This window comes from Falco biarmicus, chromosome 8, assembly GCF_023638135.1.
Source record: "Falco biarmicus isolate bFalBia1 chromosome 8, bFalBia1.pri, whole genome shotgun sequence".
In the NCBI taxonomy this organism is placed as follows: domain Eukaryota; kingdom Metazoa; phylum Chordata; class Aves; order Falconiformes; family Falconidae; genus Falco; species Falco biarmicus.
This window is the reverse complement of record NC_079295.1, coordinates 45,231,511-45,255,777: the sequence shown is the minus strand read 5'-3', so window position 1 is coordinate 45,255,777 and position 24,267 is coordinate 45,231,511. Positions and strand designations below refer to the sequence as shown.

General features: G+C 50.0%; 1 protein-coding gene across 4 annotated transcripts in view; it reads left to right on the top strand.

Annotated features, from left to right (window-relative positions):
• Nucleotides 1–3,853: 3,853 nt before the first annotated feature.
• PSD2 (pleckstrin and Sec7 domain containing 2) overlaps nt 3,854–24,267 on the top strand; it is a 78,909-nt gene continuing 58,495 nt past the window's right edge. For 2 of the 4 annotated variants that reach the window (XM_056348694.1, XM_056348695.1), the window contains exon 1: nt 3,855–3,980. The gene's annotated coding sequence lies outside the window, so the exon portion shown is untranslated. Of the gene's footprint in view, nt 3,981–21,234; nt 21,365–24,267 lie in introns of those variants that run through there. The other 2 variants (XM_056348696.1, XM_056348693.1) reach the window with 2 other exon arrangements.

The following is a 24,267-nucleotide window of genomic DNA, read 5'->3' as shown; positions in this document are numbered from 1 at the left end:
TACCTGTGCAGGCAGTGGCATGGGAGTACCCATCCCACAGTCATCCTTCGCCTTGGTGCGAGAAGGTGCCTGACACATACTACTGGGAGATCAGCAGTTGGCCCCGAGCATGCCCCAGATGGTTTGATGCTAGGGTGTTTGCACACAGCTCTGCCATTTAATGGGGAGAGAACGCATAGCTGATCCCAGCTGAAGCCATACACTAAAATGCTGACAGACTGTTTGTCGAGACACAAACATTGGCAAATGGCCCCGCTTGCCATATACTTCGAGTCACGGTAGGGAAGGAGGGAACCCAAGAACAGGGCTGTCTCTGGCAGTGACTGAGAGTCCTCAAAGTGCAGTTCAGTGCATGTTTCTGGGAAGAGGGGAGTCACTTGGGAGATTTGAAGCACCCTTTTTCCAAATGAGTGGAACTGAGATGCCCCAGCTTCTTAAAATGAGGCTGGGGGTGATGGGGACAGCTGGGTGTGTTTCTCATGCAGCACAGTTTGGGGGATGGAGCATCCCACCCATCCAGCCAGGATGGAACCTCTTTGGTCCCTCCGGCTTGGTGTGTTCAGTGGTGTTTCGCCAGAGAAAGCCAGATCGTCAGTATCTTGGGTATGCCAGAGGCTCCTCTCCTGTCAGGTAATGCAGCACACAGGGCTGCCAATGGTGCTGGCTGTGCTCAGCGTCTCTCAGCAGGGCTGTGCCCTACTGATGTGTGCTGTTAGCTCTTCCCACCCGGGGTCTTACACACCAGAAAGGAGTGGATGGGAGCTGTGGGGAAGGTGACGCTGAAAACATGCATCAGAGCTGGGCAGTGTGGGGCAGGAGCCAGGGACCAGTGTTGTGCCCAGCAGGTGGGACAGGTCTGCTTGCCTCTGGGTCAGGCTGGGACCTTCCCATGCTTGTGCCATGAACTTACAGCAGTGCTGGGAGGGGAAGCATTGCTTCCAAACAGCAGCTTGTGGCATCTAGTGCATCCTCTGGGGTACCTGGGTTTGCACCCTGGTAAAGCCAGGTCACATTACTTGAGTTGTCAGTCCAGAAAAGTGAGCTCTCAAGCAGTCTGGATGGCAAGAGGTTCCTGAGATGGACAGCTGCTGTTTACATTTCCCAGCAAACAAGGGAAAGCAAGTATTGCTCCTGTGCTGATCTAGCAGCTTTCATTTTGCCAGCAAGAGTCTTTTGTCTCTCAGATCTCCCTAGCTGGAAAAAACTTTTGAAGCTAATTGTTAACCTGACTGGGCCTCAGTTGGAGACTTCTGCAAACAGGGACTCCTGTGCTTCCAGGAGCAATGCCCTGCAAAATGCTGGATACTTCCAAGGGCAATAGGGCGGGGGAGAGGAGCACCCAGGAAAAGGAAAACATGGCCTATGGGGATGAAGGGCACGGAAGAAGAAGGGTAACAAGGAGGGGAAGGAGCTATCACCTGGGAAGAATTACAAGCAAAGCAAAGCTTTTTACTTTATCTGGACACCACTCTGGAGCAGTCTGATGTTAAAGGAGCCCATAGTTTTAAATTACCACTAATGACCACATCAAAAATATCAAAGTTTGGGGTCAAGATTCAGTGAACTAGGGAAGGATTCTTGTGGTTTGATCCTCTGCTTTGAGGATCATTCAACAGGTACCTGCATCAGAGCAAGGGTAGTAAAGATGCCAGGGACCATCTCTTTCACCAAGCTCGTGCAAAGAGGGTGGGGTCCCTGCAGAGTGTGGGGCTCAGCTTGGCTTGGTGGCAGATGGGCTGTGCATCCCTCCGCCAGCTGCCACTGCAACGCTGTCGCGCTCCATGCTGCACCACACAGCCACATGGGCAGCTCAGCACTAGCAACCAAGCCAGGCTGTGGCACCCACTGACACCCCAGCCTGCAGCACCATTGAGGACCACTCAAGGCACCCACTTGAGGTTGCAGAGGCCTGGGAGAACCCAATTAATTGTCTTCACAGAGTAGCCGTCCCCTAATATGGTCTGTCACTGCAGCCCAGGACTTTAAATTCAGTGCCTGCAACTGCATGGGAGGCTCAGCAAGGCAATGGCAAAGGGTGCAGGGCAGGGCTGTTAGCCTATTTTGTTCTGGGCTGCTTTCTGCTCTCCTCTGGGATGTCTGTGGTGCTGCCAACTTCACAATATATGATTTCATTTCCAATTTTAAATCACATGATAGGAATGTTGGTCACCTAAAAAAGCAAAGAAAGCTTTGGCTTGTGTGAATTGCTGTGAAAAGCATGAAAAGGACTTGTACATAGGTAGAAAAATGCCGACTGTGGGCTTGAGGGGCAGCTACTCACCTTGTACAATGCCAGAGCATGTGTCAGACAGGGACACCCCACTGCCCCAGTCTAGTCTCTGGGACAGTTGTCCAACTAACTTGCACTGGAGAAAGTCCTGGAAGCTGGGTCTTGCATCACCTCCGGTCATCTTTCTCACCATCCCCTGCATTGGGTTTTAGACCCCCACAGCCCCTGAATTCCTTGCCACATCAAAGAAGGGGAGAGAAAAGAGCAAAGTGACTATTTCTCAACCCAACCCGAATGCCCCGGGCAGTGACCCAAGCAGCAGCTTGGCCACTGAAGTGCTCAGCTCCCAGCCTTGCCCTGTCCTCCTGCCCTCCTCTTGCCAGGCTGCCTGTTCAGCCCCCCCCACTGTGGCTTGCACATGCCAGCTGCTTGCCCTGACAAGCCAAGCGAGACCCCCCTCCACGGTCCAGGGAGAGGGAACGGGCTGCTAACGGAAATGTATCGCTTCAGTGTGATCTCCCTGACCTGAAATCCTCTGGAGACCTCTCTCCAGACTAGTTCATCCTGCTGATGCTGAACTCTTTCTTCCTCCTGGTTTTGCCTCCTTTCTCCCCACATTAGAGGTTTCTCTGTGAGGTGTGGGGGTGTCTCTCATGGTACCTTGCTGCATTTTGCGTAATCTCCCACATCGGCCTTCCCTCATTCAGAGGTTCCCTGGTGGCTGCATCCCCTTCTGCTGATGTGCCGGGCTTAGTGGCTGGCACCACAGCCTCCCGTGGGATCCTGTCTCTTAGCAACGCTCCAGCCCAGAAGGTAGATGCTGAGCACATGTCTGGTCCACCAGTCATGGGGGCTTCATGCGCAGGGCAGAGGGCAGCTGCTGCCTGGAAGGAAGGGGCTGTATCCTCCTGCACATGCCACCTCCTCTCCCCTGGCCCTGTGAGGTAGGCGAGGGGTGTGGGAGGTTGAGCATCAATGTAGGGGACCGCAGCCTGGTACCCCACCAATTGCAGAGCTCTCCAGGGCCTTTCTTGCACCAGGGACATGCACAAATCCCACTTCCCTGCCTGCCTTCTACCACTGCTCCCGCATGACTAACAAGGCCCTGAGAAGCTGCTCAGGCTGCCCCTGCCCCAAGAGTGCCGTGGTGGGGATGAGGCAGCCAGGGGTACCAGAGCTGCAGCTGTGCCCCAGGCGGAGGGGGGTCCCTGTGGGCACACCCTTAGCATGGGAGACCCCAATTAACAGCCTGCTTGGAGCAGCCATCCTGATGCTGCCAGCGTGGGGGTGGAAAACAGTGCCTCATTCCCAATACCCTCAGCCCACCGAGAAAACATCCACAGAGCCAGCAGCCAGTCCTTTTTGGGGTCCCCACATAGCATTCTACTGCCACAACAGAGCACAGGTCCTGGGATGGCCGGAGGGGGAGAGGAAGGCAAGCCCACGGCCTGCCCACACCTTTGTCGCTTGGCTCTGCGTCCCTCTGCCCCCGCCCCGCGGAGCTGGGAGCAGCGCCAGCTGTGAACGCCAGGGGGAGCCAAAGGACGCGACAGCAGCGGCTGTACTCTTTGGCGCCCTCTGGCGTCCAGATCTCGCACTGCAACCGGGAGGGATCCCAGTCCCGGGTCCCCCAGGGGATGCACCGAGCGGAGCGGAGCCGCTTGCCCATGGCCCCACGCGTGTCCCGGGGGCCGGCGCCCGGCGTGGCGGGGACGTGGAAACGGAGGCGAGCAGGGCGCGGAGGTGCGAGGTGAGTGCGCGCACCCCCCACGCAGGCACACACCGCGGGGAACATCTCCGGGAGTGGGGGTGGGCAGGGCTCCTGGGGGCGAGCGGTGGGCTCAGCCCCCCGCCCCCGTGCCGGAGGGATGGGTGCCCCCGTGGCTGTGTTATCCCTGTTCCAGAGGGCTGTGCCATCCCCTGTATCAGCAGCAGGGTGCAGGGTGGGCTGTGCAGGCGCTGCACGTATGCCTCTCCATAAGCCGGACAGTGGCAGAAGCTGGAGCGACCACCCCCGGGAGCACCATCCTCTTACAAGTGGTGTCCAGTGAAGTGACATTCACCGAGTTAGAAGGTGGCTGTCCTTTCCTGAGAGTCTCCGGGAAGGAATACTGGGGGATTAAGCTTGTGCTCAAGTGGTGTCATGCTATCTCAAAGGGCTGCAGTGCTTCTCAGGCTGCTCAGGGAAGGACTCGCTGTACGGGTTTTGGAAGATTTGAGGCCTGGAAGAGGGTTTGCTGCAAGGATTTTTCTGCTGTCAGGTTCCTGGCCAGCTCTTTCCTGGTCCAGTGCCTCTCTGGCTTTCTTCTGTGTAATGGAGCAGGCTCATCCGGGTGACAGAAACATCCTTTCAACCACCACTCAGTGGTATGTAAGGCAGAGGCAGCATCCCTGCCAGGCTGTAAGCAGTGCTCCTTTGCTCAGACATGGGCGAGAGGCACTGGGCTCACTGTAATTCCCTAACTTAGAGGGAAGACTGAGAAGCAGAATTAAAAAGGTGTCATGTGGAAAACCTCATTCAAGCTGACTTGTGGGTCACCTTGGTCTGGTGGACAAGAATTGCACTGGGAAGGTTTCAGGTCTTTCTTGGCAAGCAAAGTTAGTAGCCTCTTGGCAAAGTTGCAGGAATAGGATGCTTGCTTTCTCTGTGGGATGGGAAGCCTTGTTATGAGGAGCAGTCTTCTGGTGCTTCAGCCTCAAGTTCCATGTCAGTACCTCTGGGCAGTGGTCATAGGAGGACAGCAGAATTTGCCTGTGGATTTGATACGATTCCTCAGTTAGCAACGACTTTGTGTAGGATGAAAGACACTCCAGAGTAAAAAACAGTAAAATGTCCCAAAGTGAGTACTTCTGGTTCTTTCTGCCTGGCAAAAATTGCCTTCCTTATGGCAGGAAAAGGGGAGTGATGGTTTCTAGGTTTAGTATGAGGGAGGCGGCAGTTCTGGGGCTGTTGCCCAGGCTGGCAGAGGTGGTGTGTGAGGGGGTGGCCTTGAGCAGTCAGCTTGTGCACCTATGGTTGGCTTCTGCAGCCCAGAGCAGCTTCAGCCTGCACCCTGCTGTTGGCAAACTGAATTTCACTGTCGTGAAGTCAAAGGCATCATCACCATTGCTGGCACCACAAAAGGGACCCGGGCAGCCCAGGGCTGGAGCTGGTGGTCTCCTCTGTCCCAGTGTTTCCTGTCACTCCTGAGCTTTCCCCATCCAGCAGCGCTGCTTGCCTTCCTGGGCTGCTGTCCCTGGGGAAGGACCATGGTATCTCTCCAGCACAGGGCAGGTGGGACACCTTCCTGCTTTACTGCTGCCTGGATGCCCTGCCTGATCCATAAGGGTCATCGCTCCTGTCCCAAATGTCTTGATGACAAGTGCTAGCAAGCAGCCACTGTTAACAGCCCTAGGAAAGACAAAAATCTTTCTCCACCTCTCAACTTCATCCTAGACTGGTGTGCACATTTCCCTAGCCTGGAGGGAGTGGCTGAGCAGCTGAATTCCATTCAAGGCAGTTAAAAGACCATTGTGGGTGGCTGATAACTTCGAAGTTAAAAGGAAGCTGACATGGGGATACCCGCAAAACAATCTTGATGGCTTTTCCCAGCTGGTGGACTCAGATGTTAGGTTAGACCAGAAACACTCACCTCAGTTTAGGGGCTGCTGAGGTTCACACCTGAGCTCATGGCTCCCACAGACTGCTTTTTGCAAGTCAGAGTTTAAGAAAACAAACCACACCTGGCAGGGAAGCCTTTCTTTGGAGGGACTCACAGCTTTCTGCAAATGGACCTGGATGGTTTCCTACTGCCTCCTTTGAGAGCAGCAACAACAAGGAACAGGATTTTGAATGGTGGCCTGAGATCTGGTGCTCTGTGTTTCCGTTCCAGCACAGGGTCCTAAGCCAAGAAAACTGCCTGTCCTGCCAAGGCTGGGTAGGAAACTCGGCCCTGGAGCAGGCAGGCAGTGGTGTAGCCTTAACTCCTCTCTACAAACAGCAGTGAGGCTCCTTTGATGAACATGCTATCTGCAGAATTTATTTTCTTGTTTCTTTTTGGGGGACTCATCACGCCTGCCTCAGCTGGAGCCTGCTGACTGGCTGGTGGTCTGTGGAGCTTTTGAAGATGCTAAATACAAGCTCAGTGATGATCCTTAATAACTTTTTTTTTCTCATGTCCTCTTTGAACAGTGCTCTCTGTAGTGGGCTGAAAAGCGAGCTGGGGGAAAGGTGCTGAGGTGCAAGGAGTCGAGCAGAGGTAGGTGGGCTGAGGCCAGCAGAGGAGATGGCCTCGGCAGTAGGGAGCCTCGAAGCAGGTTACAAGCATTAAACTCATTCTGGCACTTCAGCGGTCAGGCACATCAGGAATCTTCTTAAGTTTTCTCTCTTGGTGATCATTTCTTGCAAAACCCTGGGTTTAGCAAATCAGGAAGACGGGGACCAGCCATTAGGTTTGGGCACATGCATCCCACAGGCTCCTGGGGGCAGAACATTTCTTCTGTTAGGCAGGTAGACTGACTGTCAGCAGTGAGTCTAGCAGTCATCTCAGAGAGACAGAGAGCTGCTCTGCTTTGAGGACCATTCATCCCAGCTGCTTGCCTGAACATACTACATATCTGCACTTTAGCTGTCTCCTATCAGGTTAGCATGTGCATGGGCAAGCTGCCTCCTCTGTATTTGCTCCTCCTGCTGTGGTGACCAGATGTCCTACTCTTTAGTGACATCGTCCTACTTTCAAGTAGGTTAATCTATTTTTGCCTGGCCCAGAGTGTTGGACTGTCTTTTGTTGTGACTTTGCCTTTCTGCGCATCCTGCGCCTGGCTTTCCTGTGGCAGAGGTAGAAGACCTGCAGGTCACGGTCCCAAGCAGTACAAGCCATTTTCCTTTGCTGTGTTTCCTGCAGGAAGCCTCTGGGCCCTTGCACAGCAATCAGCCTTGCAGACAGGTCAAAGGCTTGGGGCCCCAGTGCACAGTTTTGAGCCTGCCTCCTTAAAGATGATTAGATGCTGAAGGTCCTCAGAGGGAAGGCTTCCAGCTTGCTTTAAGGGTCTGGATGTCCTTGTGCTGGCTGGCAGTCACGTAAAGGTGGTTGTTCTTGTTTTAGGCATATCTTGTCTTGAAGTGCCAGCACTCCCAGGATTGGAAGAGACATCTGAGCCAGGGAAGGGAAGAAGGACTTTTCAGGGCTGACAGTCAGTTGGGGACAGGACAGGAGTCTTCTCTTGTAACTGAAAACAAAAGGCAGGTTGAAGCCTAGGTACTGCAGGGAACCACCTTCCAACTCACAAGCCTTCCTCTGAAAATAGCTTCTCTTTGGCTTGCCAGCCTCTGCTAATACTGATCTCTCACCCTGGCTCTTCCTAACCACTAGTCCATTTACCCTTTGACTTTGAAAGCAGTAGCTTCTGGGTCACGCTGAATTCTGCATGCCTGAAGGGTCCTTGAGCTGCCTGAGGTGGGCTCCAAGTGTCCTGGTGTGGCTGCAAGGCTGCAGTCCTGGAAAAGGCAAGGGACCTGGACTGCCCCCCAGGTAGGCTGTGCCATAGTGGGGCTTGGAGGGAGCATGCAGGGTGGAAGCTGAAGGCCGATGAGCTTTGGTTCAGTGCTGCAGTTTATTTATGGCCCGCTTAGCAATCTCAGGCAGGCAGTGTGGGTTAAGGCATCTCCTGTCCTGGATTGACAGTACAGATCCAATTAGCCTTGAAAGCCTCTAATTATTTGTCCTGAATTGCTCTGGTGGTAACCAAGGCTCTGCTATCTCTTCCTTTTGTCTGTGTCCCAGCTGGAAATGCCCCAGTGTCCCTGCATCTAGAGCAGCAAGTGTGATGTGTGAGCAGAGTCAGCACAACCTAATGAAAGAAGACAGGCCCCGTTAGTTAATGAGGGGGTGGACCTGCTTCATTAAGTTTGGGGAGTTCTCCAAGCCCTGTCCAGAGGGACAAAGGACTGAGATTATGTGTGGCTAAGATAAGGCTCACATGATTACTGCAGCGAGAGAGGTGGATGGAGGGGCTGCAGACCATGGGGAGGGAGGGGATGGTAGTCAGAAAGGATTTGAAAGCAGAAGATCCCTCCTATCTGTGCAAAGAAGGCACATCCCTCGCGGAGTGCAACGTCTATGGCCAGACCAGGTCACTTGTTCCCATGTTTCATTCCTCCCTTTGGAGCCATACTGCTAGGAGGGTGCCCAGCACTCAGATGGCAAACGCTCCCCTTTGCTCTGCCTGTTCACTGATGCTCTTGCTGCTGCCAGCTCTGCAGGACACGTGATGTGGGTGAATGGTGTGCTCTCCTCTGGCCCCAGTGCTTCAGCCCTGACCCTTCTTGGTACAGTTACTCATCTGTGCCCTGCTCATCAGTGATCCAGCACAGAGGGAACAGCCGGCTCTGCCTCTGCCAGACTGCAGCATCCCAAACCGATGGAGGTGACCATCCCGGGGAAGTGACCCTGGCTTGCTGGGAGGGAAGCTGGGCCTTAACAGCTTGGCTGACCCAACAGCATTATTGCAGGTTGGCAGCTGAGAGCTGTGGGCACAAGGCCGGGTTACACAAGCAAGGCCTGAGGACTTCTCTTTTCCCAGACACGTGCTAAGTTACAGCTGTAGATTGTCAACTGCAAAACTACTTTAAGGTGAAAAAAGCTTTGCAGGGCACTTATCGCATCCTCCCACTCATTCTGGGTGCTCTTTGGGCAAAAGAGGAGTCTTGGCTGTCTGTGAGAGAAAATGTGTCATTTATGTTCTTAGTAACCTTAACTCTGACCTAAAATGGCAGCGAATAGCTCTCAGACAAGACAGGGCAGCCAGCCTTGGTTTTAAAGCAAAATTTTACATGAATAATATTCAGCTCCTGTATGAGGGGTCATCTGAGTGCTTCCACCACTGTTAGCAGGTCACAGGGTCCCCCAAAAATGGGGTTTACGTCATCATCTTGTGACACTGTCTGAAGGTAAGCCACGGCTCCGCTCACCGCGTGCATGTTATCTCTTGGTGTGGATGCATGAGGCCAGCGCCACGTCAGACCCTGCCAGTGGTACAGCTCTGTCCCTGAGCCTGAGCAGAAAGGACACAGGGAGAGTCAGCAAGGGTGCCCACCTCGGGGGGAGCTGTTCACTGGCATCCCTGGTGGGACCCAGGCTGCTGGAGCACCTAGTGCATCTGTCTGACCTCCAGCTGAAGGATGTTCAAATGGACCCGTTTCTGCCAGGGCTGGGGCTGCGGTGGTCCAGCAGGGCTAGGGAGTTGCTGACACATCCTTCCAGCCTCCTGGTGTCCTTCCCCTGCAGGCCAGGGGCACGTCTGCCAAGTTCAAACCAGGGAGCTTCCTCCATACAAATGGGGACGAGGGGGGCAGGCTGTTAACGTACAAAAACTGTTTCTTTCCTGCCCACTTGGGAAGTGGAGCTATTGAATTTTAAGCAGCAAAGACAAAACTCTGCTGAAGAGGCCTCTTCTGTGCTTGCTTGGTGAAATCACTGATCACAGTGGTGGGGGGGTGTCCGGGAAGATGCCAGGCTTGGCCTTATTAATGACTCTGTTGTTGTCTGCTCTAGTTTGTTGGTCTTTGCTCTGGGAGACAGTTTGCCAAAGCAGCAGCTATTTTCCCCAGAGAAGCTTCCTTGCGAGCCATCCCTGTGGTGGGGGCTGCCTCTCTGCATGGCTGGGCTGTACACCACCAGCTCTCTGCCCAGCCTGTGGAGTGGCACTGGCTTGATGGGCTGACCCAAAGGGCTCTAGGGATCTACTTTATGGCCACAAAACCTGAACTTGCGAGGGGAGGGAGGACAGGCAAGAGGTGACAGAGCCTCTTTGTTCCACCAGCAGCTTTTCCCCCTCTGGTTTTTAAGGGTGCCCAGCCTTGAAGCTTTGTACCCTGAGGAGGGGCACCCCCTTCTCCTGCCAAGGTCTCTGCTGTCTCCAGCAGCACCGATTTGGCTGGGCTGCAGACACAGTAGCAGCCTGACTCCTGTTTTTCATCCAGCACTTTAACTATCCAGCAAAGCAGCTGTGCAGTTAGTTGCTCTGCCCTGCACACCTCCTGTTTCCCACCCCAAGCTCAGAGCATCAGGCCCTCTTGCCTGCATTTTTCTCCTTGAACCACTTAGTTTTAAAATAGAACAATTGTCTTCCTTTAGGAATGAGCTTATTTGCTCCAATCTAGGGCAGTCTGACAGTGCAGCAACCTGCACCGCTCTCTTTGGGAGCACAGTTGTATTCCCCGCATGGTGTCCAGCATGGCGGTCCTCGGTGGCAAGGGGGGGGGGGGGGGGGCGCATCTGTGGCTTAGGGTGATGGTTGGGTCAGTGGCTCAGTGTCTGAGAAGGTGCATTACTGGGGCTGAGCAGTACAGGTCCTCAGTCCCAGTCTTTCCTTTGTAACCACAGACATCAGAAGCGTGCAGGCTTGGCTCCTTGGCAGCAAGGGTGCACAGCCCTCCCTGCGTGGCCAAGCCCTGAGGGATCCCCACATGGGGAAGCTTACCTTGTTCCTGGGTCTGTGTGGTAAGAAGACATAGAGTTTCAGACTTTCACTGACATGTATATCAACAAGTGATAGATTTTGAGAGGTGGCCTCGTCCACGCTCATACCTGAAGATGGAACCAGTTTTATGTAGGCTGCTGCCAGCAGAGGCTTCTCCAACCTGCTCCTAAAATCCCTGCCCATGACCACTATCTCTTTTACAAGGTGGCGAGTTGACTGTGAATTGGGGTACATAATTGATTCTGGGATTAAATGCTCGAAAGCTAAGAGACCCTTTTCAGAAGCTTGTTGTAGTGATGAGTTCAGTGATGGAGAGTGTTCTGCCAGCATCAGCTGCCACACTGGCAATGGTAGGAAGGGTTTACATCCCTGCATTACATAGGTTGCCTAATCTCCTCTGTCTTGGGATCCCTCTGCTGTCTCACAAGTCCACACCCAGCTGTTGTTTAATTAAAAAATAAGCAGACAGGTATTCACAAGGAAAATTAAGCTGTTTTATTCTTGATGTGTCTTTGATGCTCTTCTGACATCTTGTCTGGGGACAACAGCTCTAAGTCTTGAATTCGAATTTTTGTCTTGCAAAGCCGATTGTTTTAATTGGGATCAAAGTCTCAGAGCAGCAAATGTCCCATGCCAAGCAGACTGGCCCTGGTGTTAGAGAGGAACGATGCCTTCTTTCCCCTTTGCACTGCCCGAAGGGTTGTGAGGTTCAGGTGATGTGGCTGTAGCTCACATTCAGTTTCACCTTTTGAGTGACTGCATGCAGCTTTCTACACCTGTGTTAAGCCAGCCTTGACACTAACCACAGCCCATATTGTGGTGGTCAGGAGAATGAAAGAAAGATCTGTGTAATGCATCCAAGGTCACATAGAAAGGCAACATTAGTTACTGGTGATTTCTATTGTAGGAGCGAAGAAGAGCAAGCTGACAAGAAGCTAGTGGCTAGGAGCACAAGATACACCTTTATAACAGAGGGGATTTGACCATGGACACAAGACCAGACCGCTCATCTTTCAGCTGAGCTTTGCGTCCTTTCAAGGAAGCTGGAGCTATAGTTTGCATCCTAGAAGTTGGGGACCTACAGAGGAATCCCACATGAGCTCTGAGGTACCCCTCAGTATGTTCATCTGGGCTTGACCAGACCGCTCATCTTTCAGCTGAGCTTTGCGTCCTTTCAAGGAAGCTGGAGCTATAGTTTGCATCCTAGAAGTTGGGGACCTACAGAGGAATCCCACATGAGCTCTGAGGTACCCCTCAGTATGTTCATCTGGGCTTGACAAACCTTGAGATGCCAAAGCATGGGAGGACACTGCAGGGGACTCCATATTCCCTGAGCCAGCAGAGCTTCTCTGTCTGGTGGCTTTCGATGAGACATGGAAGAAATATATTAAAAGGCAAATTCTCAAAGGTTAAAGGAGGTGGATCTCCTCCATTAAAGCACTGTAAATACTACAGTCAAGCCCACCCCAACTGGCTGTGTAAAGCCAAGCTTGGGAGCTCTTCTGGGTGGGAACCCAAGGCTACCTGGTACACAGGACTCAAGTTTCTGTGAACACCCTCTCTGGATTAGTGTGGCCCAGCCAAGGAAGGGATTCCCCCAAGGCACAGACAAACCAGGACAGGACTTGGTTGCTTTGGACTTCCCCTGCAGGAGTGCCAGACTTTCACCCACAGATCATAGACTCAGACGCTCTCAGGGTTCAACCCACCAGCTTTGCGCACTGAGTTACTCTTTGCTACAGAGCAAATGCAATTGTACAGATCCAGCCATGGCTTTGCTAATGTCTGGAGGTAGGTTAGTGTCAGTATTTTACTTGGCATCTGCCATCTAAAACATCTTTGACCAAGGCAGAGGAGTGTTCATGAATTAAGCTTCACTGCTCTCCTCCTAAAGTGATACTGTGTGTTCTTCATACTGGAAACTGAGGTTGCTGAAGGAAGTCAGAGGTGTGGGGCGGGAGAGGAAAAAAACTCAGGAAAGCTCTAAAACTGTCATTTTAATTTGCTGTATTGTACCCTGAGAACATCATCGCTGCTGGAGATATCACTCCAGCTGCTCACCTAGTGGGAGCTGCTGGAGATTTGCAAGTAGAAGAGCTTTAAACAACGGACAATGCAGACTGAACCATCAGATTTTCATCCGCTTGGTCCCTGATATACTAATAGGCACCTCTTCTATTTTGCATATAACATGACCTGTTGTATAAATATTTAGTCACTCTGTTGGGAACATTAATTATAAATGGAGACGAAGCTTTTGAAAGCTGCCTGTAGATCTGGGCACCCAATTTCCATTAATTTTAATGAGAACCAGACATCCAAATCCCATTCAGTGGCTTTGAGCATCTCAGGCAGGAAGCTTCATCTGACACCCCCCTGCTTCTCCTCACTCTACACTTTAGGAGTGATGTTTGCAAAAATTTTACAAATTGTGCAGAAGCCTGGGTCGTAACAGTGCCATGTCAGTGTTCTCTGCTGAGGATGGTTCTTTGGTAGCTTCGGAAGTTTTTATAATCAGTTCATTTAAACTATTCTGTTAGTTCTTTTCCTCTGCACCCCCTCCACTCCCCCCCTCCCCCCCACCCCCAGCATTTTGAAACAGTGATGCCTGAATGAATCCCCAGCCTGTGTGATTTTTGACAGAGAAGCTTTGATGCTTGAAAATGACAGCTGTGCAGAGCAGGTCTGAAATGAATGATTGAATTATCTGACTGATTAAAAATGTGCTGTGGCTTGGAAGATCTGACAGCAAGTATTCACTTAGGCAACTCACATGAAAGAGAGTGCATGTGCATGGGGGGTGTGTGCTTGTGTGCGCACTGGGAAAAAACAGCCAGTGAAATGCAACAAACACCCAGAGCCACTTGGAGCAGCAGCTTCTTTAAGCTCAACATCCTTTCAAAAGCTTCAAATCTTCCACGCCATACTCAGCAAAAGCTAACACTCAGCATGGTTGTAGAGATAATGATGATTTAGACAGACGTCAGCAGTGGTTTAGGAATGGAAACTGAGTTAAATGGTGGTGCAGGCTGGGGAACTACTTAACTGCATCGCAGTCCCAATCCAACCTGTGGCTGAGGAACGATAAACTCTCCCATTGAAAACACAGTTCCCGTCCTCTGTGCTACAGACACATGCTCATGGTGTGGAGTAGCCTCAGGAATGCCAGATCGCGATTTTTGAAAAATGTGAGCCCTGGTGAGGTCATCTATAAATGGCTGGAAGGATGGAGAAAGGAAGCCTGATTATGGCTGTGCCCTTGATGCTGTCAGTGATGGGAGCAGCAGATGTGTTAATGCATGAGGGACAGTAAGAGCCTTTCCAGACCTAGCTCAGCTTCCCTCCCAGTCCCCATACAGTGAATTGTCCCTTCCCGATGCCTCACATAAATTCAGCTTTGCTAGAATGTAAGCAATATATCTGGAAGGGAAATGAATGAAAACAAAAATTGAAGCAATGTTTCTTTGCAAATGAAACATGTTTTGTCAGCAGGGGGAAAAATTGTGTCATAAAGGATACAATTGTAGCTCTCTGTTGCAAATAGTCTTGTTCTGATAGTTTACTGAAATTGATTTTTTTTCCTAAACTGTTCAACCAGTCTTCATCTCCCTACTTGTGGATCACTATCTTCCTCTTACTTCTAGCTCAAAAGAGATGAAACTCTGGACTATAACTAATTGCTTTATCAGAAATAATTCTGGTTTAGCCTCTCAGACCAGCCACTGAATAATTTGTTCTTTGCCCCTTCCAGTGCCATTAGCTACAGTGCTGTTAGGTGTCCGTAATGGCTTCAGTCATTCAGTTTCGTGCTCCCTGTCCCAGTGGTCATTTCAAAAGATTAAATGCTGTAGCTACAATAGTCCTAAGGGCACACATAGCTAATGGTAATTCATTGGCATCTGTGTCATCTCTCCATCAGCAGCCCAAAATGTCTCTCTCATTGAATCCACTTTTAGCAACCCAGGAACACTCCGAGCAGAGAAGATGCTAGGTCTTCCTTGTAGAGGTTTGTGTAGCTGCAGGCTGCATCATTGCCAGTTGTCTCAGTGCAACCCAACACCTCCCCAGACATGGGAGCCCCCTGCCCTCTGTGCTTCTGTTCCCCATGTCTCCCAGCCAGGCCCTAACTCTGGAGCTTAAATGAAACATCAGATCATTTAAATGTCCCTTGTCATCATCTGAAAACCTATAGCTATAGACAATATAATACAAATCACATTTATAATTTCAAAATTTGTCTTTAATCCCCCTTCCCCTATCCAAAGCCTTTGAAAAAGCAGAGCCAGAGCACCTGACTGTGGCCTGTAGGTTGGATCCAGACTGGCAATGTGCCTTAAAGGGGAGTGTGATGACCAGGCCAACATCTACGGTTAGAGAGGCCATGCTCCCTGGTACATGGGCAGTGTAGCTTACCTTGGCCAAAATTTTCAACATCTTTGGTCACTATACCTAATCCTACTGGCTGAGTAGTCCTTGGCCTGGAAAAGCCAGGGCCAGGGCTCTCTTCCCTCTTACCACTGAAGCATTCTCTGTTTTCGTGCCTTGGATTGTCTCAGGCAACAGCAAATTCTTCATCCTCTGTCCCTTCTCATCAGTGCTCCAGAGCCTGCACACAGGCAGCATAATCACTCCATATGCCCTTCTCCCAGTTTCAGGTTGTGTCCAAGCTCCAGTCAAGTATAAGCTCTGAGCAAAACCCTCTTCAAATATGTGCTGCCATGCCATGTGCAGGGCTGTCAGCCCAGCATGTGAGACATCTCAAAAGGAGCAAGGGCCCAGGCTGGGTGAGGTGAAATTGCTGCAGTTTGGCAAGAGAAAACCTCCCAGAGATGTTAGGACCCTACACAACCTGACTGATGTGAGGATGCATAAATTACATCTCTTTGCAGCTGCTGCTCCCCAGGCTCCTCCCTGCACTGTAGTCACACATGCTGAGCAGCCAGCGCTGGGTCCCGGGCAGCTCACAGCAAGTCCAGATGATCCAGTCGGAGCATGTCTGTCTCTGGGTACACTGCCTGATCGGGGGGGCTGTTTCATGCATGAAGCAGGATACAGAGTCTCCAGCGACAGGCTGTGAGGAAGCTCTGGAGACAAACACAGCGTTCAGGGTGCTGAGGCTTGCGGAAGCCCCTAGCAGAGGTGGACCTGGCACATGCCTGTGGTTAAAGAAGGAGAGTGACTGCTCCGAACCATGAGTCAGATTTGGCCATCACAGTCAACGATAAGTTCTGTATGAACAAAGTTATCAGTAGTACCCTTACTGCCATCTGAGCATGAAATGTGGAGAAGTGGGTAAAAAGGAGGTTGTGCAGTTGTCCTATGCATCGATGCCACATGCCTGGGCAATAGACGAACATCAGAAATTCTCATTTCCAAAAATAAACAGGACATCCTAGGCAATATTGAGACACATTGATAGAGGCCTGAATCATAGGATACCCAAATCATGCAGGGGTGACAGGACAGAAAGCTGGAGATGAGACCTTCGTAGGAATCCAAGAGCCGAGCAGTGTCCAGAGAAGGCCATTCTCTGCCTGTCACACCTGGCGTGCAGCTGGTGGAGAGCCCGCTGGAGATCCCAGCAAGCTGGGGAGGTGCTGCTCTGCAGGGCTCACTGGGGACGCAGCAGAGCTTTGCCTCCTTGGGGTGGCACTCGTGTGACACAGTGCCTTAGGGACATCCCAGCCGGCACTGGTGGAGCTGTGGGCACCTCTGGGAGTGGCGTTCCCTTGGGTGAAGGGAGTGGATTGATAACAGCATCATAGCCTTTCTGCCTCCAAGTCCTCAGCCTGTCCTGGGACATTGTCCCCATGCTTGTCCTAACGTATGGCCAAGGGCTGCTCCTCCGTTCAGGCTCAAGCTGATCTTCCCCAGCGTGGAAGTGTCCTTGCAGATTACCAGGCTGAACTAGGGGGCTTGACAAATAGCTTCCCTGTACAGCTTCATAACAAAGTGAAAGAAAATCCATGTTCCCAGAACAGCTTTTCAGTCTTAGGGATAGATGCTGAAGGACTCGTGCTGCTGCCAGTAACACAGCCCCAGAGTTTCTAAAAATGATGGATGATAATATTCTGTTACCAAAGGTATTGCAGTGAATTTGGTGTAATTCTGTATCAGACCTCAGTCTGACAGATAAAGGTGAATTGATTACGGAACTCAGAATTAGTGGTTGCTTAAATGAACTAATTGCACTTGCTAACAAGTAGAATGTAATCCTAAATTGATGATATATATGCAAGGCACTTTAAAGTGGTCAATTTTCCTAAGCTGAGAACAATTACAAGCACGAAATATTTGGAGGAAAAACTGAGACAAAACGTGTGTTATAAATGAGGGTTGTTTAAGAAAACTTTGATAGACGCTGTGTCTTCCACAGCATGCACACTATTTTGCAATCATCAAACATACTCTTAGCTAAGGATCTATCATTGTTAAGGAAGAGAAAAGCAGAAATAATAACAGTAGTGAAAAAGCCAACTAGAAAAAGAAGGGATTTGGTAACAAAAGCTATGAATTAACTGTTACATAATGCAGAAACTTGGAAGGCTACTTTGAAAGACCAGTCAATGAAAATTATGTTTACCAGCATTAAGGACTATAAGAAAGTGTGCTGTATTTATACACATACATGTCAGGAATAAAATAAATGTTGTGTGTCATTTTTAGATCAAGGTGCTAAAAGAGTCTGATCTGATAGTGCAAAAAAAGTGTCCAGCTCTGGAGAAAAGCACTCTGATGGGTTTGTATCTTATAGAGATAATGGAAAACTTCTTGTTCCAGTAGTAACCAGGCACCATGTTAAATGGCACCTAGTAAACAGAAATGCTTGTACAAATTTAGGAGTAGAAAAATTACATTGAACAGTTTCATAAGACATGGGAGAGAAATCCTTTTAGGGTGTTGATATTTCATGTATATCTTTCATGTTGATATTCATGTATATATTTCATATATCACATATAACCTGGGGACAGGTTAGGCAGACAAAGTAGGATGACGTTTGTTTAGGTGAGATGGTGAATGGCAGAGAGGGGGAGACTCACTGCACTGGAATATGACAAAATATGGAAGAGACACTGCAGATCCCTTGTAGCCAGAAGAACAGCAGGCTCCCTACTGGACCTCCCAGAGTTTGCTCAAATCAGTTGCTGAGGATACAGTTTTCATACAAGAAAAGTTAGTAAAATCAGGACAAGTCAGATGCTGAGAGTGGTCGTGTCTGCTTGGGGAGCTGATTTTACGTCAATGATGGGCTCTCAGGAAGACAAATGCAAATTCATACATTCAGGAACCCCCACGAGCAGAGGGAAGATGGTGACTCATGATATGCATGAAGATGGAGAGTGAACAGAGTCATCATCCAGCAGCATCAGTCTTGCCTTTTGCCAAAACCTGAAATGCCAGGGATGATGTCTCCCATATTCCAGGCTGGGATTTCCCAGGCAGAAATGCCTACAAGGGGCAGGGGATCAAAAACCTCCGGAGCCCATCAAGATTTCTTTTGCCTGAGTGAGAGGGGTGAGTAATCCTCGCACAAGAGATTCATGCTGTGCAGTTTCATCTTGGGACTTCCAGAGAGCACTGGAGATCATGGTGGGCATGGTTGGAAACCCACTTGTTATGGGGATGGAGCATTTCAAACTTAGGCATTAAGCTGCAGTTAAGATACTTTTAAAATTGTCAGGTGAGGTTTATAAACCTTGTGGTGTTGTAGGGTAAATGGTCCTGCCTTCTCCACTTGGAGCAATGCAGGAGCAGAGCTGGGGCTGCATGGCAGCCAGCCTTGCAGCAACTTTGGAGCTCAGGTTTATCAGTGGATTCCACAGGGGTACCTGACCATGAACAATCTCAGGACCACAAGCTCCCATCTTTTTCCAGGGATCTGCCTCTCCCATCAGCCTAGCTGGGGTGTTTCCATGGTCTGTACAGTGTAGCTCCTGTTAACTTTTGTGCCTGTCATGAGGTCTGCAGAGTTTAGGTGTGGTGCCCGGAAGACCCCCAGATGTGTGCTTTCATTTGCTTGGGGGGTGCCCCCCTTGATGTCAGTGTGGAAGAAAGGTGGCCTCTCCCTATGTTGCTCCTGCTTCCCCACAGAACTCATGTCACAGGTGGCAAACGGCATCTGCACGCTCACATGCACATCCCAGCGTTAAACAGCATGCCCAAAATTGTAATAGTTTAGGAGATTTCTTAATTAAAAAAAAAACAACAAAAACATTATGACATGTGCAAGGCATCTAACACCAATCTACCAGCAATCCAGGGAAAATCTTAGTACTGTTACTGTTAGGAGTGTCTCATAAATGTTAAGGACAAGCACACCACCCTGCTTGAGGGATGACAGGAGGTTTTTCTCTGAATCCAGCTGTTGATCTGCTCATTCCCAGAAGCAGAATGATTGATAACCCAGTTATTTGGAACCCACTAGTGGATGTATTCTTAGAAACTAGAACCTCATTTTCTCACGCTGCAAAATGTCACTTCCTAGGGCTGGCTGTGCAGAAATTGGATTTTGTTACTTGCCTTCAGACCTGAACAGTACAATGGACTGATGAATATTGATTGTGCTTTTTTTTTGTTTTTTTTTTGTTCTGTTGTTGTTAAAGCACCCTAACCTGGTAATTGGTTGATTACAAATACATTAGAATTGATCAGAGAGAGGAGTAGGACAGACTTTTGTGATGGTGTAATGCGGATCCTGTCTCCTGGATGAAGGAACCCTGAGGGAGGCTAGCAGTCCCACATTGGATTCGTCCGGCTGCTTACTGCCCTTGTCCCTGGCCACAAGATCCATTTCATGTCTCTCCAGCACAGTAACCTTCATTCACACTTGGGTTTGTTGGATAACTCCTGAGTATAGCTGCAGGGTGGCTCATTACATGGTTCATTACCAATACTATCCCTGGCAAACAACCCCGTGTGCTGTGCTGTGGGGTATCCCTTCTGGAAGAATATACGGCCGTGTTCTGCTGAGCTACTCTAGGACATTATTTAATCTAATGGCTGTACTTCAGTGTTTGGATGTATGGCTATACATTGTAATGATGTTTTTAATTTGAGGTATTGGGGATTTGTCCGCTCACTCAGCAGTGTGCATCCTCTGGAACAAGCTTTCAAAGAGGCACAGAAGTCTAGGGAGAGGGTTTCTCCAAGCAATCAGGAAGCCATTGTCTGTCTTGGAACATGCGTCTGGCAGCCACTAAACCCTTCTTCCTCGGCCTAAAGGTCCAGCTTGGGACTGCTCCCTGTGTGTGCTGCTGAGGGATCCCTTGGTCCCCTGCGGGCTGTCAGAAGGGAGGACAGTCTGGGCACCATGAGACACAAGGCTGAAGGCAGGCAGGCAGCATGCATCCCTGTGAAGCAGTCAGGCAAATGGGTGAGCATCCTGGGTCGTGTGGGTTGTCAAGATGTGGGTGATCCCAGTGCAGAGGTGTGGGCCAGCTCCAGGTGAAGGATCCTGGCAGCTGGGCACTGCCATGGCTGGCTCAGGCTGAGGAACTGCAGGCTTGTGCTCCAGCTGGGCAACTTGAACCAAAGAGCACCCACCACCTCTCACCTGCGCGCCCATAGAAACCCCTGTTACATTATAGCCACCAAATGGCCAAGAGGTAGTGTTCTCCCTACAACGCTGTATCTGCAAGTAAGACAGGCCCTAAAACAGGGAAGGTTTTGTGTCCCTGTGCATCTCCACCCTCTACCGTGTCTCCAGCCGTCTCAGTGAGCCAGATGCCTGTGCTAGACTTTAGACAGACAAAACTGTTGCCTTTGCATCCAAGACCTGTCAGGAGTGAGATGCATCAGGCTTGCCAAGGAAGGTCCCAGTGATGGTAAGCAGGCGCGTGGTCCAGCCCAGCATGGTGGAGGTGACTCTGGAGCCAGCTGGGCAAGCAGGCACATGGGCAGCACTGCTGCAGCTTTGGTCGTGGGGGGTGGGATGTGATGTGATGCAATGAGATGGGGTTGCAGCAGGTGGGAGTGCCCAGAGGCACAGAGCAAGCTGACCTGCAGTGCTGGGGTCTGAACCAGGGTGGGTCCTTGAGGTATTTCCAGTGCTGTACGTGTGCGTACGGAAGCGTGTCAGTTGTTAACAATGGTGTAAGTATTTGGCAGCCTTTCAACCCAAAACTTCAAGCCAGTCTCAGCTTGAAAAAGCAACAATTTGGTGGCAGGAGGCAGAGCTGTCCCCCAGAGCTTTGCAAGTGTGTGTGGGGCAACGAGCCCCAGCACCCCGGGGGATATTGTTGGCAGCTTCCCTGCAGCCAGAGCAGGAGTGGAGCCTCCCAGGCAAGTGCCAGGTCTGCTCCTGCCTGTACTCCTCAAGGGGCTTTGCTAGCAAGGGCTTTATTGCATCCTTTCACTGGGTCTATTCACCATCATTCTCTGCCGCCGCCTCCTCTCCACGTCCCCTCCCACCCTGCCTTTGCTGGATCCCCAGCAGTCTCTTGACACCTTGGGGGAAGGCTGGGAGGTGTAACCATCGCCAGCAAGAGCGAGGCAGAGCAGGAGGGAAGGGAGAAGGAAGCCAATAACGGGGAGGTCTAGGAAGGCAGTGGAGGGGGAGGGACGGGGCCACTCCTCCGTCGGTGGGACTGCAGATTATTTTGCATGGATTGTTGAAGAGAAAAGGGAGCTGCATTTGTGAAGGGACCAAAAAATAAACAGCTCATTGCTTGGGTAAGTGCAAATGCGAGCTCCCCTGCTCTCATTGTCATGCGGTACATTGATCCTCCATCATATTTTGCTTAGTTATACCGTTTGGATTCTTACTACGATTATTTGATGCAGCAGCTGTATGCTTCAGTTGCTAGAGATTGAATCTTCCTGATACGTGTGTGTGTATGTGTGTGTGTGTGTGTGTGTGCCTATGCATGCATGTGGAAAGATGCCCATTCTCTGAATATACATTGACACATTTTTCCAGCTCTCAGTGTGGTGTGTCATTTATACTACAGCATGCCGTACACACACACACACACAAATGGTGTTTGCTGTTACTGATTTTAAAATCTGTTCATCCATGCAATTATTGAAAGAGCAAGACTGTTCAGCAGCTAAAAATTAAAGGAGGGCTCTTAAATCACAGTCCTTATTGGAATGGGCTACTTTTCTTTATCCTGAGCCAGACACACTCAGTATTATGTTTTATAACAAAGCTACATTTAAAGATCAATTCGACAGTGGTTATTGCATTCAAATTACATGGTTGTCATGGAGATGGTACAGAGAAGCTGAAGTGATATGACTGCATCTGGACTGGAGTGGGGCTTCACTGCCGAGTGAGAGCTTGCCTTGCCTCCTGTGTCTTTTTGTCTCTGCTAGGTTACAATTTCTTTTAATCCTGAATGAAGCAGTACCGTATTAGAGGATTTAGAGGTCGAGCTGCTGTGATGGGTGTGTGTAGCCCCCGTTCAGCACTGTGTTATTATTGTAATTGTTATATTAGCATCTGTGTCTGCCTGAATTTCTTCTACAAGTCTGGGGAGGAGGAAGGCGTGAGAAGGACAGATAGTTTTCCAAGCACAGCTAGGGCTGGGAGTTCTTTCCAAAAAGATACCTGCCATGCCCACACCTCTTTGCTGGCTCCCACGTCTTGGGGGACAAAAGGGAAAGGATTCTCTGATTTTAGCCATGTTTATCTTCCATTTTCCTGCCTCAACTTTGAGGATACGAGGAGCCAGTCACCTGCTCATCACTGTATCAGGGATGTGGCACTGGGTTTTTGTTATTGTATTTGTTTCCTTTGCAACTGGTAATATGAATGTGTTGGCAGTTGGGAAAGAAAATCCATAATTTATGAGAACGAAATTTTCCTGCCTGAGGCTAGCTAGAATACAAAGAGTATATCTGTGGGAAGGGCATGTTATATGTTACAGATGTGTATTTCTCTAGTGGCTGGGAGTAAATCACACTATTGTGCTCATCTTCATTATTTTGGGTGTTAGGCTGGCTTTAGTCAATATTTAATCCGAGCTCATTGTGTGCTCAAACAATAAATGTGCAATTTGGAGCCCAACTTTACATCTATAAAATGCTTTGGGTATGCATGTGGCATTGTCTCCATAAATGCAATTTCACCCTTTTCTGTAAGACCAAGCCCATTGTGGGGATGTAAATATAGTAAAAGGCACTGGTGGAAACAAGCCCATCAGAATGGCAGTGTTTCTCTAATTGTATCACTAAACATAAGAGAGAATTAATTACTAGGATAAACAGAGCTTTGTAGCTGTTGGATCAGGTTAATATTTGCATGGAGTTTCAGGCCTGCATTATAGTAGCTAGTATTACGGTTTAAATTCCCCCCATGCCAGTAGGTAATGTTTTTAGCCAGAAGTGTAGCATATTATCATCAGATATTTTCGTATTACAAGTATGCTAAATCCCCATGTCCTTGTCAAATTGTCCATTGCAGCTGCTCCGAAGGGTGTGATTCAGCTAGGATTTTCTTTAATGTGATTTTTCCTGTACAAGAGTCCAAGCAAACAATGGATAAAGTCTGAAAGTGGGCAGCCAAGCCCAGAGGGGAAGTCTGAGAGATGGCTGATTCACAAAATGGATGGTACTCATTTTGTCTCTTCTTTCCCCCTAAAAGTTAGGCACAAGTAGAGTTGAAGTGGGTGGTTTTCCCTGGAGATCCCCTTGGATCCATAAGGCTGGAAGCCACACAGTTCTCAATCAATACTAAGTTCTCTCCTATCTCAGGGCATTACTGCTTTTGGCCCACCCCAGGACACGGCTGTATTCTTCTCTGGGGAAACTGTGGCTTGGAATGGTCAAGTGACTTTGCCAAGGTGGCAGCGGCAGCGCTGGCCAGAGGAGCAAGAGTTTTGCCAGCAAGATCCTCTCTTGGACCGTCAGGCCCCTTCAGTATCCAGATGGTGCAGTCCTGTTTGTAGGTGCAGTGGGAAGATGGTGGTGATGGAAAGCAGCACTGGTTCATGGAGACTGGGTGGATGGAGAAAGGGTGCTCTTTGCTGAGGCCACCCATTAGAGCTGCAAAGCAGGTGGCCAGAGGGAGTTGAGCAGTTTTACACCAGCATCTGTGGTGTCCAAGGTGAGGACACGCTCCTCTGATCCAACCTACAGGGTAACTGAAATGAAGACCACCATGTGACCTATCGCATGGCTTTTCACATGGTGTTGAACACTTGGCACTTGGCAGGAGGTATCCACATTATTTCTCTTCATGGTTGCACCCAGGTCTGAGTGTGAAGCCTTTACAGGTGTCTTGGCTTTCTGCTCTCCCCTCTGATGCTGCTCAAAGTTCATTGCCCATGCTGTGATACCCCGTATTGCTCTTCTTGACTTCAGCCTATAGCCCCAATCCCTTTTCTTCACTCCATCCCATCATCCAACACCTCTTTGTCCCTTTCCTCCATGGAATTTCTCACTGATGAAGATCCCTCCATCCAGTGTTGCCATAAGCTGCAGCCCATGCCACGATCTATGTGCTATGCTTGTCATGAGGCACACGGTGCTGAGCATGTCAGGTTTAAAGGCACTGAAACAAAAAGCCTCCTTTGAAGTCCGCAGTGCTTTCACCATCTGTGGAGTTGCCCCAGGCGGTGTCAGTGGTTCTG